Source organism: Cottoperca gobio, chromosome 7 (genome assembly GCF_900634415.1).
Source record: "Cottoperca gobio chromosome 7, fCotGob3.1, whole genome shotgun sequence".
NCBI lineage: Eukaryota > Metazoa > Chordata > Actinopteri > Perciformes > Bovichtidae > Cottoperca > Cottoperca gobio.
In genome coordinates this window covers 12,624,348-12,638,147 of record NC_041361.1, presented here as the reverse complement: position 1 = coordinate 12,638,147, position 13,800 = coordinate 12,624,348, and the positions used below count along the sequence as shown (strand labels likewise).

Genomic DNA, 13,800 nt, shown 5'->3' with positions numbered 1-13,800 from the left:
GGCTAAATAAAGCCCAATTTCACCTTTGACTGGCCTCCAATGGGAAATTTGAGCCAGGGCATGAAGTAACGAAGGGGGGATTTAAGTTACCCGTGCCCCTCTTCCCCTTTCTTGGAACAATCTATTCCACAGAGGCTATTAATGAAGAGGCAGGCTAATTCAGAGTCATTCAGAGTCAGCTTGATTCAGTGTTAATGAAGCAAAGCAGTAAAAACAGAAAGATGACGAGACAGTGCCACGTGTGGGGCATTTAGACGGTGGGATGCCCATGAGAGGCCAGCGGACTGACGTTGACAAATTGGCCTTACTGGGAATCACAGCTGTGTTCGAGCAAATCAAGAAACGGTCATGGGCTCTCATCAGAGACCAGGGTGGATGTTTTGGTGTAAATATGCACCAAAGCACACAGCAAAGCTACATGGTAGCAACTAATGTGAGACTGCTCGACTCCTAAGGGTGAATCATGTTCACGATGTGCCATGAATGTCTCATACGATTGCCCACTCCATTGCTCTCAGAACAGCTCACCCATGTGGTTCTGTCAGTGCGTCATCAGAGTGAGTCTAAACGTTTGTATTAAAGGCAATGATGCAGGATGGGGCTGGCAATCGTTATACGTTTCCAACTAAAGATGATTTTCATTATCGATTAACCTGCTGATTTTTTGATCGTTTTGTCTATGTCTCTAAACGCCTTCTTTTTACAGTCCAAAACCTAAAAGATATTCAGTTAAATATATAATAAAACAGCAGGAAATCTCCATGTCTTCTGTCCTTTTTGCATTAATACTTATTTTAACGATAAATCGATTTTTAAAATAGTTGGCAATTATTTTTCTGTCGATAGACTAATCGAGATTGCAGCTCTAGTGTGCAGGCTCACTTCTTACATCTAGAGAATGACGCATCAAATCTGAAGGTATATCCAACTATTGTGTCATCACACATCCCACACAAAACTGTTTCATCTAAATGTTGAAGACTGAGGCAGAGTTTAATTTTATCCTGAGATTGAGTACATCAGACAAGAGTGCCAAATAACTATACAGTGGGTGTGTATGTGCAAACTGTTACATGGACGCTATGTGTTGTTGTACGATTGTATCTTCTGTGGAACTGCAGGACGGAGTCCAGAAAAGATTTCCCTACAGGTAAAGTAAGAGTATATCCTATTTTATAATCTTCCAGCATGACTCTCCCACTTTGTCTCAAACGAATAGCAGTCACCCGGTTCACTTCATACACTTGTATCCCACTTACAAGCAGAATCTATACGAGCGCCGATGTATTGATAGTATAATCGTCACAAACATGTCAATGAGGAATTCCTCTGCGTTGCATTTATAGTAAATATTCCCACCAGAGTCACATCCCGGACTTAAAATGGCAGGCTCACTCTGCTCCCTAATAAACGTCATCACTGTCTTTCTCAGCCATGGCAACAGGTATAGGACCAGATTCTGGTTGCCATAACAACCTGAACTTGGCACAGAAGGGGAGGATGCGGCACATTGCGTTCCGTTTTCTCTCGCCTCGAGCATCCCCCGTTACTGCTCTGTGGAAACTATATAGAATTACTTAAAATGCAGGTTCATTAGTTATTTATCAAACTGATTTCAGGTTTCTAATCCTTTGAAAACCCTGAGACATGCAAAAGTGTGAAAAGCTTTAGGATTTGTAACTAAGACATTAAGCTGCTTATCATGTCAGACTCCATAAGGAATAGCAGAAACATCTTTCACTACACAAAAACCTTTTTAATACTTTGTGGAACATTTGATAACATACATATTGTAGCGACGAACAAAAGACATTTTATTATTTGAAATGAAGTCATTGCTCTTGGTGACACAGCATTGATTGGCTGCGTACCAGGCAACACTAAGCTGAAGGTCTGCAGGCAGAAACTCAACATTATTAGTAAAAGAGCAACGTGAAAGACTATTCATCACTCCTGCGACGTCATCATCAGGCCTTCAAACAAGTCTAAACTTCCATTACATAAAGGGATGACATGCAAATCTGCGTGGGAGAGACTATGTAGGAGACATGATTCTCTCAAGATACAAAAATCTTCACAACTCCCTGTGCAGGGAACAGACACAAGCTGCCGGGTGGTATGACAGTTCAAATGTTTGCATTTCCAAAATGCCACAGCGCTGCAATTTCAGTTCCTGTTCCGCAGAATATAGGACTGATGCGATGCTGGTACTCCACAGGAGCTTTCCATTTCAAAGCAGGGTGGGTACCAGTTAACTAACCACATCCTGCTATCTAAAGAACATCACTCAGCTGGTTGTAGCCGGCAGACATTTTGTGCTCCAGTGTTCAACATGGGGCCTATAATCCGGCCAGGAAAGCAAAGATACCCCTCAGTAATTAGGTTGTTAGGAGGTCTCTGAGCACCAGATGGGGACTAAAAGCCATCTCCATTCACCTGATACTAGCAGATATGCAGGGTCTAAAATGGCTGAACATACGTGCCTCTCCCTTCCAGTAACCCCCTGAGGACATGCTAGCCGTTAGTTCGAGCTGATCGATGCCCGTCTGCCATGACAGGAAGCGGATAAGGGCATTAAATATATGCATATGTAAAATATAAAAAGGAAAACAAATGGGTGGGTTGAGAAGCCAGGCATTCAGAGAAATAATATCTGTGCAGAACACCATGTGTGCTTCTTTCAGCCAGAGTGAGGAATCTTAATAGCATCCCCGGGGGCCTGTGTGTATATGGGCAGCGGTGCGATGCAACGGTTCACTTCTCAAGAATATCATTTCATTCATCTAATTCACATCATTTAATTCATACAGGATTACAGACAGTGATTTTCCACCCAATAAAAGTGTTGGTTACACTAGCAGCCCAAACAACCCAAACAACCCAAACCATCTACACAGAATAATAGGACCTTTTGGGATGACAAGCCACCCACATTTAATTCAGGGGGCCTTGGTAGCCGAGTGGTTACAGTGCATGCCATATAACAGCAATTTTGCAGGTTTGATTGCGCCCTTGGGGCCTTTGTTGCATGTCGTAACTCTCCCTCTTTCTCTTCCCTCCAATTTCTACACTGTCAAATAAAAAAATGCCAAAAGAAAATGTGTTAATAAAAAAAATACAAAAAAACGTTTAATTCAAAATGTGTTGCTTTTTTTGTGTAGGTCAATGGCTTTCAAAGTGCAAATCCAGAAAAATGCACCTCCAACACCTTCACGGCATGATGCTTTGATGGAAGAGTAGGTGAATTAGCTTGTTTTGTTTATATTTTGCTAAATGGGCACCATTAATAAGGATGTATAGAAAGCTGTCAATGTATTACATCACACAGGCAAGTCCTGGACCATATGAATTCTATATATACACAGCATGTTGGCTAACCGCCTAACCTTTGGTGTGCCCATGTCCTATCCCCACGTCAAGAGAAATCAATACATTCACAGCTCTAAAGCTGCTGTGTATATCCAAAAGAACATTACAAATACACACCTGGGTCACAGTTTGTGCATGAGTGGTGAAGCAAAGCATGTGTTGACACGAGCCGATGGTTTGAGCAGTGCCACAGTAACGCTAATATGGTTGTTCAGTCTCAAAGAGGGAGCATTATGGGGCACATTCTGACGACGTGGCCACAGAAATACTCTGCACATTGTATCCAGTAAGTGTCTTTGGAAGAGAGTGTGTGATGGCTTGGTTGCCAGGGCTGCAGCACAGGTGACAGGGTTGTCACTGGATGCAGCTCAAAGCTGAGGGCTAAAAGTAGTGTCTGAGCACGGCTGTGCTCATTTGACAAACAGCTGAGCTTGTCGCAGCCACAACACAGGACGTGCAACATCTCCAAAACAGCAACACACATGTGGTATCTTCATTACCACTTTGGACACAGTGCACTTTCTCGTCTAGTCAGAGAGATGCCTTGTGGCCTTTAATTAAAAAGATTCTATACAGGATTTCAATACTCCTCCTCTGTTGAGTTCTCCTGCCAAAAGAAATCCCTAAACTTTCCGGGCAGGCAGATGAGTTTGTCTAGCCAGGAGATGTGACCCTTCACTCCAGAATCCACATCACAGTCATTGACTCATTGACAAACAAGCTATTAAAAACGTACTATCGATTAGAGCATGCATTGTCATTTCATTAGACGAGCCACTACATTAAAGTAAGAAGTGCAACAGTAAAGGAAGGAACTGAGTTCCTACTAACAAATCTACTGTTTCTACTCAGAAGGCTGATCACGTCATTCTTCTCTTCCTACTGGGGGAGGGGAGGTGGGGGGAAAAAAAAGCACAGGAAGACACCAGAACAATGCACTGAATGCAGGGTATTGCAATTGACAACAGAGTCTGCAAAACACATTAGGTAATCTGTTATGACAAGGCTTTATGTGCCCAGTCCCCTCTATCACAATGACCCTTTTCAAACCGCCTTACCCCCCCTCTCCATGTGATCGCCACATTTAGAAAAAATAAACTTTAAATATTTTGTTGGGAAGTCAAGTGTATTGACTAAAAGAGATAGATATATATATATATATATATTATATATATATATATATATATATATATATATATATATATATATATATATATATATATATATATATATATATATATATATATATATATATATATATATATATATATATATATATATATATATATATATATATATATATATATATATATATATATATATATATATATATATATATATATATATATATATATACACACACACACTACTGTTGTAAAAAAATAAAAAGATATATTTTAACTGTTTACATGCACTCATGAAACTAGGTGTTTGCAGAAATCTGATTTGAGCAGGAAATCAGAGTATGCGTTTACACTGCAATAAATAAGTCAACTTTTACATGCAGATGGTAACTTTCCTCTTTTTCCAGTGCAGTGAAAACACAAGCAATTTTGTGGGAGAGAATGTTTACCCTTATTTTGCACATATCTTATTTCTCTCCATTTCTTTCCCCAATTAAGAAAACTGGGTTTTCTTGCCAACATAGCATTTAGCAAAAATCTTCAGAAAGTCAACACACAAATGAGTTTGTTCAGAATCTTTGTCTTAAGTCTTGTTTACTTTTCATCAACTCCTTTCCAAAAAGAACAGTAATACATTAAAATGGCATTAGGTGGGGTTGCATGTCTAGTTAGAAAGCAGTGGGAAAGGGTGCAGTCCTGGCCTATGTGCCAGCTGTTTCAGCTCTGACTACTATCTATTTATACAGCAGCAGATGGCAGCTAGTGCTTCGCATGCCGACAGACTGTCAGTGACAGGAAGGAATGGACAGATTTCAGCCGCCCAACCTTTCCGCCAAACTCGTAGCCAAACTATACATTGCTCCCTGCCCACAGACACTGCGAGTGCTTTTGATATGGGAAGCTCACGCAGTCTCACTGAGTTCAGGATAACAGAGACTAAAGAGAAGCTTCTAGAAACCACCAGACAGAGAAAACATGCTAAGCCAGCAGGACTCCATTCAGAAGCTAAACAAACACAGAACTACAACAAAGCGAGAGGGATATCACACAGCCTCTCAGGTGATGGCATGGGGGTTAAACCCACAAGGCACACATAACTGCCATGAAATCAGCAGTGAAATAACACTAAATATCCAAATTACACACCAATGGCTATCAAGTTTATTGCCTAGTGTGTATGGAAACACCAAGGTGTCTAATAAACATATGTGTTGTTTGCACCTCAATGTTAACATTAACAAAACGATACAGTATCCTTCATCAGGGGTTTCAGCTGTTTTCACAGCTCAAAGAAGCAATGCTCCTCATGGATCGGGTCCAAGGAGGATATTATCCTCTCGCAGGTGCTGCCTCGAAAGATCAGGGGTCTTTCCCAACACATTCTGTGTCATGGAAAACTATAGTAAAACTTCCACAGCTTTAGACGTGTCTGCCATATTCCAGCGTAAAAATAGCTCTTAATGTACTGCGTCAACCTTCAAACAACTTTTAGGGAAGTAGGTCTGCATATATCCAGGTTGTAAATGTGGAACCTTTTATTTCTCAGCTTAACTTTGCTTAACAACAATACAGGTAATAGCAACAATGACTTAATAGTACTCCCATAATTAAGATGGCATACAATAGGAACAGTAATAACACTTCTCTGCCACGAGAGAGATGCAGATTACAAAAATCTATGGCTTTGAAATGAGTTCCTTGACCTAGAAAGCTTTCAAAATATTAGCCATTGCTTGCTAAACTGTAATTATTAAATCCATATAGAAGTGATAGGCATGACCAGAAATACACTATAGAACACTGGATTTACATTATAAATGATAATCTGTTCATTTGAAACAGTTGCATATTTGTTTCTGGACTAATTTACCAGAGTCTCAGATTTGTCCCAAAACAACATACAGATCATCATATGATCCAGGCAGTGTGTAGACAACCGTGCAGGCCAGGCTGTGCAGACAAGGGAAATACAGAGGCCCTTACATTCACTGCTCACAACAGGCACCCATTTTACAGAGCAGTGACCTGGATTTCCTCAACTAGCCTCCACTCAGAGACCGAAGTCTCGCTTTAAATGCTCTCTGGCTTTATATAAGCCCCATGACATCATGGCACATGGATCTGTGAAAATCGCACGTATTTTGTGCTCAAAGCCTATCTTTAAAATTAAGAAAGATTCATTTTTTTTTTAAAGGGAAAAGAAGCCGCATCACTGAGTGACGCCTCAAGCTGTGTCAGATGACTAACACCTTTTATCCAGCATTTTCTCAGCGAGAGATGGAAGCGAGGCGTGGAACTGTACATCTGTATGAGACGTGTATGTATTAATGTGTATACTGCTGATCTCAATTAGCTTCCATGTATTCCAGCAGTGGCATGAGACGGCTCCATTTTGAGGAGCAGAGGATTCCAGTAGCCAACCAGCTCGAAGAACAGACTCCAGTCTTATTAATTAAGGTTTCAAAATTAATATAGTGCCAACCTCCTTCGACTTCTTACTCATGAATAATACAAAGTGAACATTATGTGCACCTCCAAGCTACCCGTGCCGTGACTGCAAAGCTCTCCAGTTTGCCTCTGAATTCAGCCCTCAGACTGTGGGAGGAAACCAAACAATATAGTCTGGAAAGAGAGCCGTGTCAGTCAGGGCACAAAAACTAGAAAAACCTCATTCACTCTCTTGAATGTGGGAAAGTCCAGCCATTTCACCCAACTTAGGCAATGAACCAAAGAATAGGTTAGAGAGGAGCAAGCCAGAAGTACCATAACTTTAAAACAAACACACCATCCCCAACTCAGGGATGAATGAGGCTGGATTCAATAGAGTGGTTGCATAGGGTCCTGCTCTAAAAAGGAACTCAGGCAGTGTACAGCACCATATCCACCACGCGCCTGGTGCAGGTATATCTTTCATTACATTATACTACATTCTTTATTTTATTCATTATTATTCTGTGCAAATATACTAAAAAAAGACACATGTGCACACACATACGCACATTCCTAATTCCCCTTTAAAGAATCAGCTGGGGATCCTTTTGTTCTACAGACAATCTCTATAACCGTTCAACTGATGGGGTGCTGCCGGGAGACATTTCAGGATTTGCCTGAACTGCATTTCATCAGACTAATTCAGCAGAGCATTGTTCCACCTCGTCATGTCTGGTAATATCACTAACATTAATGGATTTGTGTCGTCTGGACGCCAGCATTTAAACGAAGCACAGCCCCCCTAGGAACACCACATATGAGCATCAATATGTTGTATAATATCACCAGAACAACATTTTTATTTAGGTATTGAATTATTTTACTGAAAACAAGAAATCACAATTAATTTTCTGCTATTAAGACTGATCTGCTTGGATGTCTTTGTCAAATAAATGTGCCTCTAGAAAATGCCGGAAACAACAGCATTGTACTTTTACAAATGTATCTGATGCTATTGGTGGATTACTTTTATTAAAAAATAAATAATAATAAGATGAAAAAGCCAGACATTTCTTGCAGTGTAGGCACAAACAAGACAATGACAACACTGTGACGGATGCAATAATAGAGTTGCCTTTTCTTTCCTTTTAACTCAACTGCATGAATACTATTCCTTAACCTCCATCAATATGACTGAAATCAGCATCACCATCATCTTTAGCTGTGCGCCTGAATGTGATGCTGCCTCACGCTGTCCTACACGTGAATGGTGCTCGTGCACGACTTTGCTGCTGTGGCTGCGTTTAAGTCACCCCTCCCCCCCTACGAGTCGGCTCGATCCTATCCTCCCCTCTGATATCCCACATTTTCTGCTAAAGGCTCCCACAGTTTCCACTCAACCCCATCACAGGCTGGAATAGTGAGTGGGCTAAAAACAAACGATTTATGTAATGAGAGTAGTGAAAGACTACTGCACATTCATCCCTGTAGCTAGTATGCTATGTGAGAAAAGCCACGGATCCGACAGAAGATATTCTACATGAAACATATACACTGAGAAAACATATTCTGCTTGATCTACTTAGAAACTAACTTGATTTCATATGTAGATCAAGCAAGACCATTTTGCAATGATTTTAAGATTCATTATGAAAGTGTAGTTTAATAATAAAGTTAATTGAGAAGATTCAAACCCCACACAGCTGATTGGATAATTGAATACACCTCCAGTTTCTAGTAAGATACTGCTAAAGCCCAATCGTTTCTTATTCACTGACGGGGGGGGGGGGGGGGGATGAGATTATTTCTCCACCCAAAATCTACTTTTGGTTTAACAGTTTAGTTTGTGGCCATATACATTTTATCCAGCAACCTTGGGCTTTAATGGCCTTGTCCAGTGCCAAGGCAACGTGGTCCAGCACAACTCATGGCTCAACCCACTTCACTATATTAAGTAACAGAGTAAATAAAACAAGATCATTGTTTGTTGTGTGGGTGTACCTAAGAAGATTTGCTGGGATTACATAAAAAAACACCTTGTGAGGAAGAAATGCAGTTTCTTGTGTTCGGAACAAATCCAGATTCATTCAAAGCTAGATATATTCAAGTAAAGATACAAACTTAATTTGTTATTGTTGTTACAAATCCCAATTTATTTATGCTACATTCACATCCGCTGAGATTTTGTTTTTCAGTGTAGTGTGACAAACTAAATCTCATGAGATTCAGAGGTTTTCATGAAGTACTGCTTTTGGTCACTAAACCTTTGGTTTAAAAGAGATGTGTAGCTGATCCTCAGGCCCGATGATGTTAACAGGGGAAACAGACAACACAGTTACACAGCCTCAGGGTGAGCGTGTCACCTATAATATACGTCTGAGGTTTCCAGATGCTTTGATATCTGCATAAAAGTATGTTTCTATACATTTTAAGGCCCTAATTGAAGATAATTAAAATGTGTTACAACGTGCTAACGTAGAAAATCTTTTGCAGTTTGACAAATCATTGCAGCACTAGAGCAAAGAGGGCGATGTGTCAAGACTCTTATGTTTAAATATGCACAAGATGAAAACAAAAGCTTCAAATTGAATAGGATGTGAAGAGTCAATACAAATTGTGAAGTGAAAACCACAAGTGGCTTGATCAGCTTTAAATCTAAAACCACAATTTAGTGAAAGAAGGCATTTATCACTTTCCACTTCTGACATCTTCCACATTCAGGACATTCCAGCATTCAACACATCCCTCGGTATGCAATGCCACGTTGCGGTTTCTTATTCACTTCAAACTATTTATTAATGGAAAATGATTCAGTGCCAGTGGGAAAGGCCACATTTTAGTTTGCAATATAAACCGTAATGATGCAATTTGATTTTACAGCTCACTGTAAAGACAGTGTACTGAAGACAATACTGAAGGGATGATTGCATGAACAGAATTTCACCAAAGCAAACTGTAAATCTTAAATCTGACTTTATGCAATTTCAGACAAAGACAAAACTCTAATAAAAAGGATCTAGTCATCAAAGAAAACCTTATATATTATGACGACAGTGTACATGAACCTTCCCCCAAACCTAACAACTATCAATAACGGTCAAACCTCCACATCATACAACAATACTGAGACCCAATCAGATACAATATCTGCCTCAAGGCGCCATCAGGGCAGAGATGAAAGGCAGAGCATCGTGAGTCAAAGTAAACTAGAGCAAATGATGTTAGGAAAAAGAAAAAGAAGCTGGAAGAAGCTTTTATTCATTCATTAAAGAAGAAACTGTTGCCTTGACTACCAAGCATAGCAGACAACCACAGATGAAATGAGAGCGATAGCTGCTTATATACAACTCTGACTCATGAGATTTTTGTCTTATTGTTATGATGATGACAAAGTTTCACAGAATTCCCACATGCTAGACAAAATAACAGTTTAGAAAATGGAAAGAATTGCCTGTGCATGCTCTGTTTCTGTTTACAGGTAGGTGCACTGAAGAGCTGCACGCCGTTCATTTGCGCCTCTGGCCTGAAATTCCTGTGACACAGCATGAGCGGATCACAGACGCAGACATCTGCCTGTCTTCCCTCATCATTAGGAGGTCAGTCTGGAATGTGCATGTCGTGCATGTGGACAAATGTGTGTCGCTCTCAAAAACTATCTCAGCGTTTGGCGATGAGTAATGTAACACCCTGAGAGAGAGTGTGTCTGCATGTGTACACCTACAAGGGTAACTGGGATTACAGCAGCAGGGCGTGGCGACCTGAAGCAAGCCTGCGGATTACTGGACCTAATCAGGTCAATCAGCCCTGTCTGCACAGGGTTCAGCAGCAGGATGGATGACCATCCCTCCAACCAAAATCATGCTCCCCGTTTGTCCTGCCAGCTCTCTCCTCGCAGTTCATTCATACGATATGGGCTCAAAGTAATTTCTGCTGTGGTGAAGGCCTCCTCTGATGTGTAACTGACACTGGAGCAGATTCCTCCCTGTAGGGTTTTTTGTAAGGTCACCATCCACTTAGCACACAATGAGAGGACACTCAGCAAAATTGCATCTGAAAGGTGACAGTTTAATTGATACGGTGACCTTCTGTTTGTTCTATCAATTTGTCAATAAATGTAGTCTTAGCTCAGGGGGATGATATTGTGCAACATCCATCCAGTCCTGGAAAATGTAGATAGGCTGGACTGGTATCTTTTGATATGGAATTAATCTCCCATAACGTAAAAGAAATGGATCTGAACGCAGGGTTGTTCCACTAAAGTCAATGTAATGGCCTAACACATCAGAGGATCTGCTTCTCTTGTGCACTGTGTGAAATCTATGGGCCATCTCTGGCCATACATTCATGAGTGGCTGCTCACTGTCTGAGGGGGAACATAGCACATGGGTTACATAACAAGACAGAGACCGATGTGGAGAACACATCAGAGCCCCAATGAAGGACGGCTTTGGGTGTCCTGACGTTATTCAACATTTGGAGCAGCAACACTAACTAATGCAACAGCCCATCGCGTCACCCCTTCATAATTATATTAGCTCCGGTATGTTTAAGAGCTTCTAGTGAAAGAGGCCTTTACTTGTTTCCAGCCTGCCTGCAGAGGCCTTGGACACATTTCCTGCACACTGGATAATCAATTTGCTGCCCCTCTGCCTGCACCCTTTCCTTGACAACCCTCCATGCATGGTGAAAGAGGGAGAGAGAGAGAATATCCTGCCCTTGCCCCCAAGCCCTCTCATTCTCCGTGTTGTTGACACACACACACACACAGCGACATTTGCCCTTCAGTGAGTCACAACAATACGAGGAGTGTCACAGCCTCGTCCACACATCTGCCAAAACACCTTCAAGCTAACCAAGTAACTCCATAATAACATCCCATGTCTGTGACGCAGTGCTCAGTCTCGTTTAGACGTTATCCATCACCAAAGAGACCATAAAGTAATAGAAATACACTGGTGCCGCATACACTGTAAGGCTAGCACCATCTCACCCTTGATTCTATTAGTAATTATGCTGACGTTTCTATGGATGCTGTAGTACTTTTTTCTGCTGTGAGAACTTTTTCAAAATGGGAATCCATTGTTACATATATGAATTTGAGTAAAAAGCAAGCAATCTACAAGCATGTTTCACCACCTTTCAAACCTATTAGAGAGCATTTGGTACAACATGATGTTGAGTATTAGAGACACTGCCTTAGAAAGTCCATCTGTTTTTGGATGGGGTTTTTTATTTTAAAAACTATTAACTAGTATTAATTTATACATCTGGTAGAAATGAAAACCAATCATATCACCGTGTGAAAGAAAACACTCATTTGTCAAAATTAAAATGAATTACTTTGCTCAATTATTGAGAAACGTTATAAAATTCAAACAAGGCCACATTTTACCAATACATACTGTAATGATAAGAAATCATAATAAGTGTGCCAATCCATTAAAACATTATGGAAACCTTGACTACCTCCCAAAAACAATTATGTTAAATAGTTTAGAATAAAATGCAAGTTGGCTGACGTTGGTAGATGGTCATAGTCAAAAAGTGCTGAACCACAACTAAAGAAAGGTCAGGTCTTTTCACTGCATGTCAAATAATGTCAACTGCATGTATGAACATGTGCATGTTGGAGCCACAAGGTACCATTCAACCTCTCAGCGTCCCATTCAGACAGCATTCTCAGCATACCATCTGCAATGAAGTCCTGATGAAGGGAGAGTATGGCCGCCTGCCAGCCTCCCTTTCTGTTCTGCAATCTGCCCATGTGATAGGAGGTAGAGTAAGCAGTACTGCAGCCTCCTCCTCTCCCTCGCTCACGCACTCACTAACCCCCAAAAACGCTGCATATTCCACTGCAGCTCTGCTACAAACCACGAGTCACCCTCCAGCACCTCCGAGTGACATTGGCATAATGAAAACCCAAGAATATGGAGTAAAAGTAGAGGATTTGACACAAAGCTTCTCCTTGGTGAAGTGTGAGAGATAAAGGGCAAGTGATCCATAACTGGTAGGGACACTTGATTTTATGGAAGATTCATAAAGGCTTAGTCTAACAAACCTGGTAAGACTGACAGACAAAACTTGAGGCAAATAAGAGAGCCTGCAGGAAGAACAGATTTCTGCCGTCACATGCTGTCTTGTTACTGGGTCTTTAAAATGTTTCCATGCTAGTGTCCGGGAGAGTGTGTTCATCTGCCAGCTAAAATGGGACATGCAGCTAGCACTTCACAGTACATGATGACTCAGTCACAAGTAGGCAGGTTGATCACAAGACTACAACCCGCATACAGGTCTTGCTCTGCTGTAGTCACATGTGTAAAAGCCAAGAATGACTAAAGCATGAAGCTGCTGAGCATCAATATAAAGCTGTGCATCTATACAACATCCATCTTAATCACTGACCCCATTAATATGTTGTTAAAGGTGATACAAATCTGCTGACAACTGCAACATATGAGAAATGAAGTTACATTTTCTTTAATGTCAGCATGGTAACTTTAACCGCACCACTTCCTTTTTTTGCGAATTGTTTAGGTAAATAAGGAGAAGCACATAACGTAAAAGATAAACTTATGGCTATAACACATCTCTTAAAGTGCTTTACAACTGTTTATAAATCACTAAGAGATAACACAATAATAAACTACAAAGAAGCAGGCATATCCTTTCTAAAACACGAACTGTGTGATAGAGCCTTGATGAATTGAAGGTATTAGTGGGCCAGGCTGTGTGGCGACCCCTGGGTCTCCCAGTATGAACCAACTCAGCGTTTCTTATACAGAAACTCCTAAGGCATGCGGGCCCCTCCAGTGGAGGAGGAATTTCACTCTGTAAGCCTTTCATTCTCTTTCAGGCCGTTTGTCCCCAACCCTCCACT

At 40.9% G+C, this 13,800-nt stretch overlaps 1 protein-coding gene across 1 annotated transcript in view; it reads right to left on the bottom strand.

Moving 5' to 3' along the window:
* The window catches only part of kif1b (kinesin family member 1B), a 57,876-nt gene that overhangs the window by 42,270 nt on the left and 1,806 nt on the right, over positions 1-13,800 (bottom strand).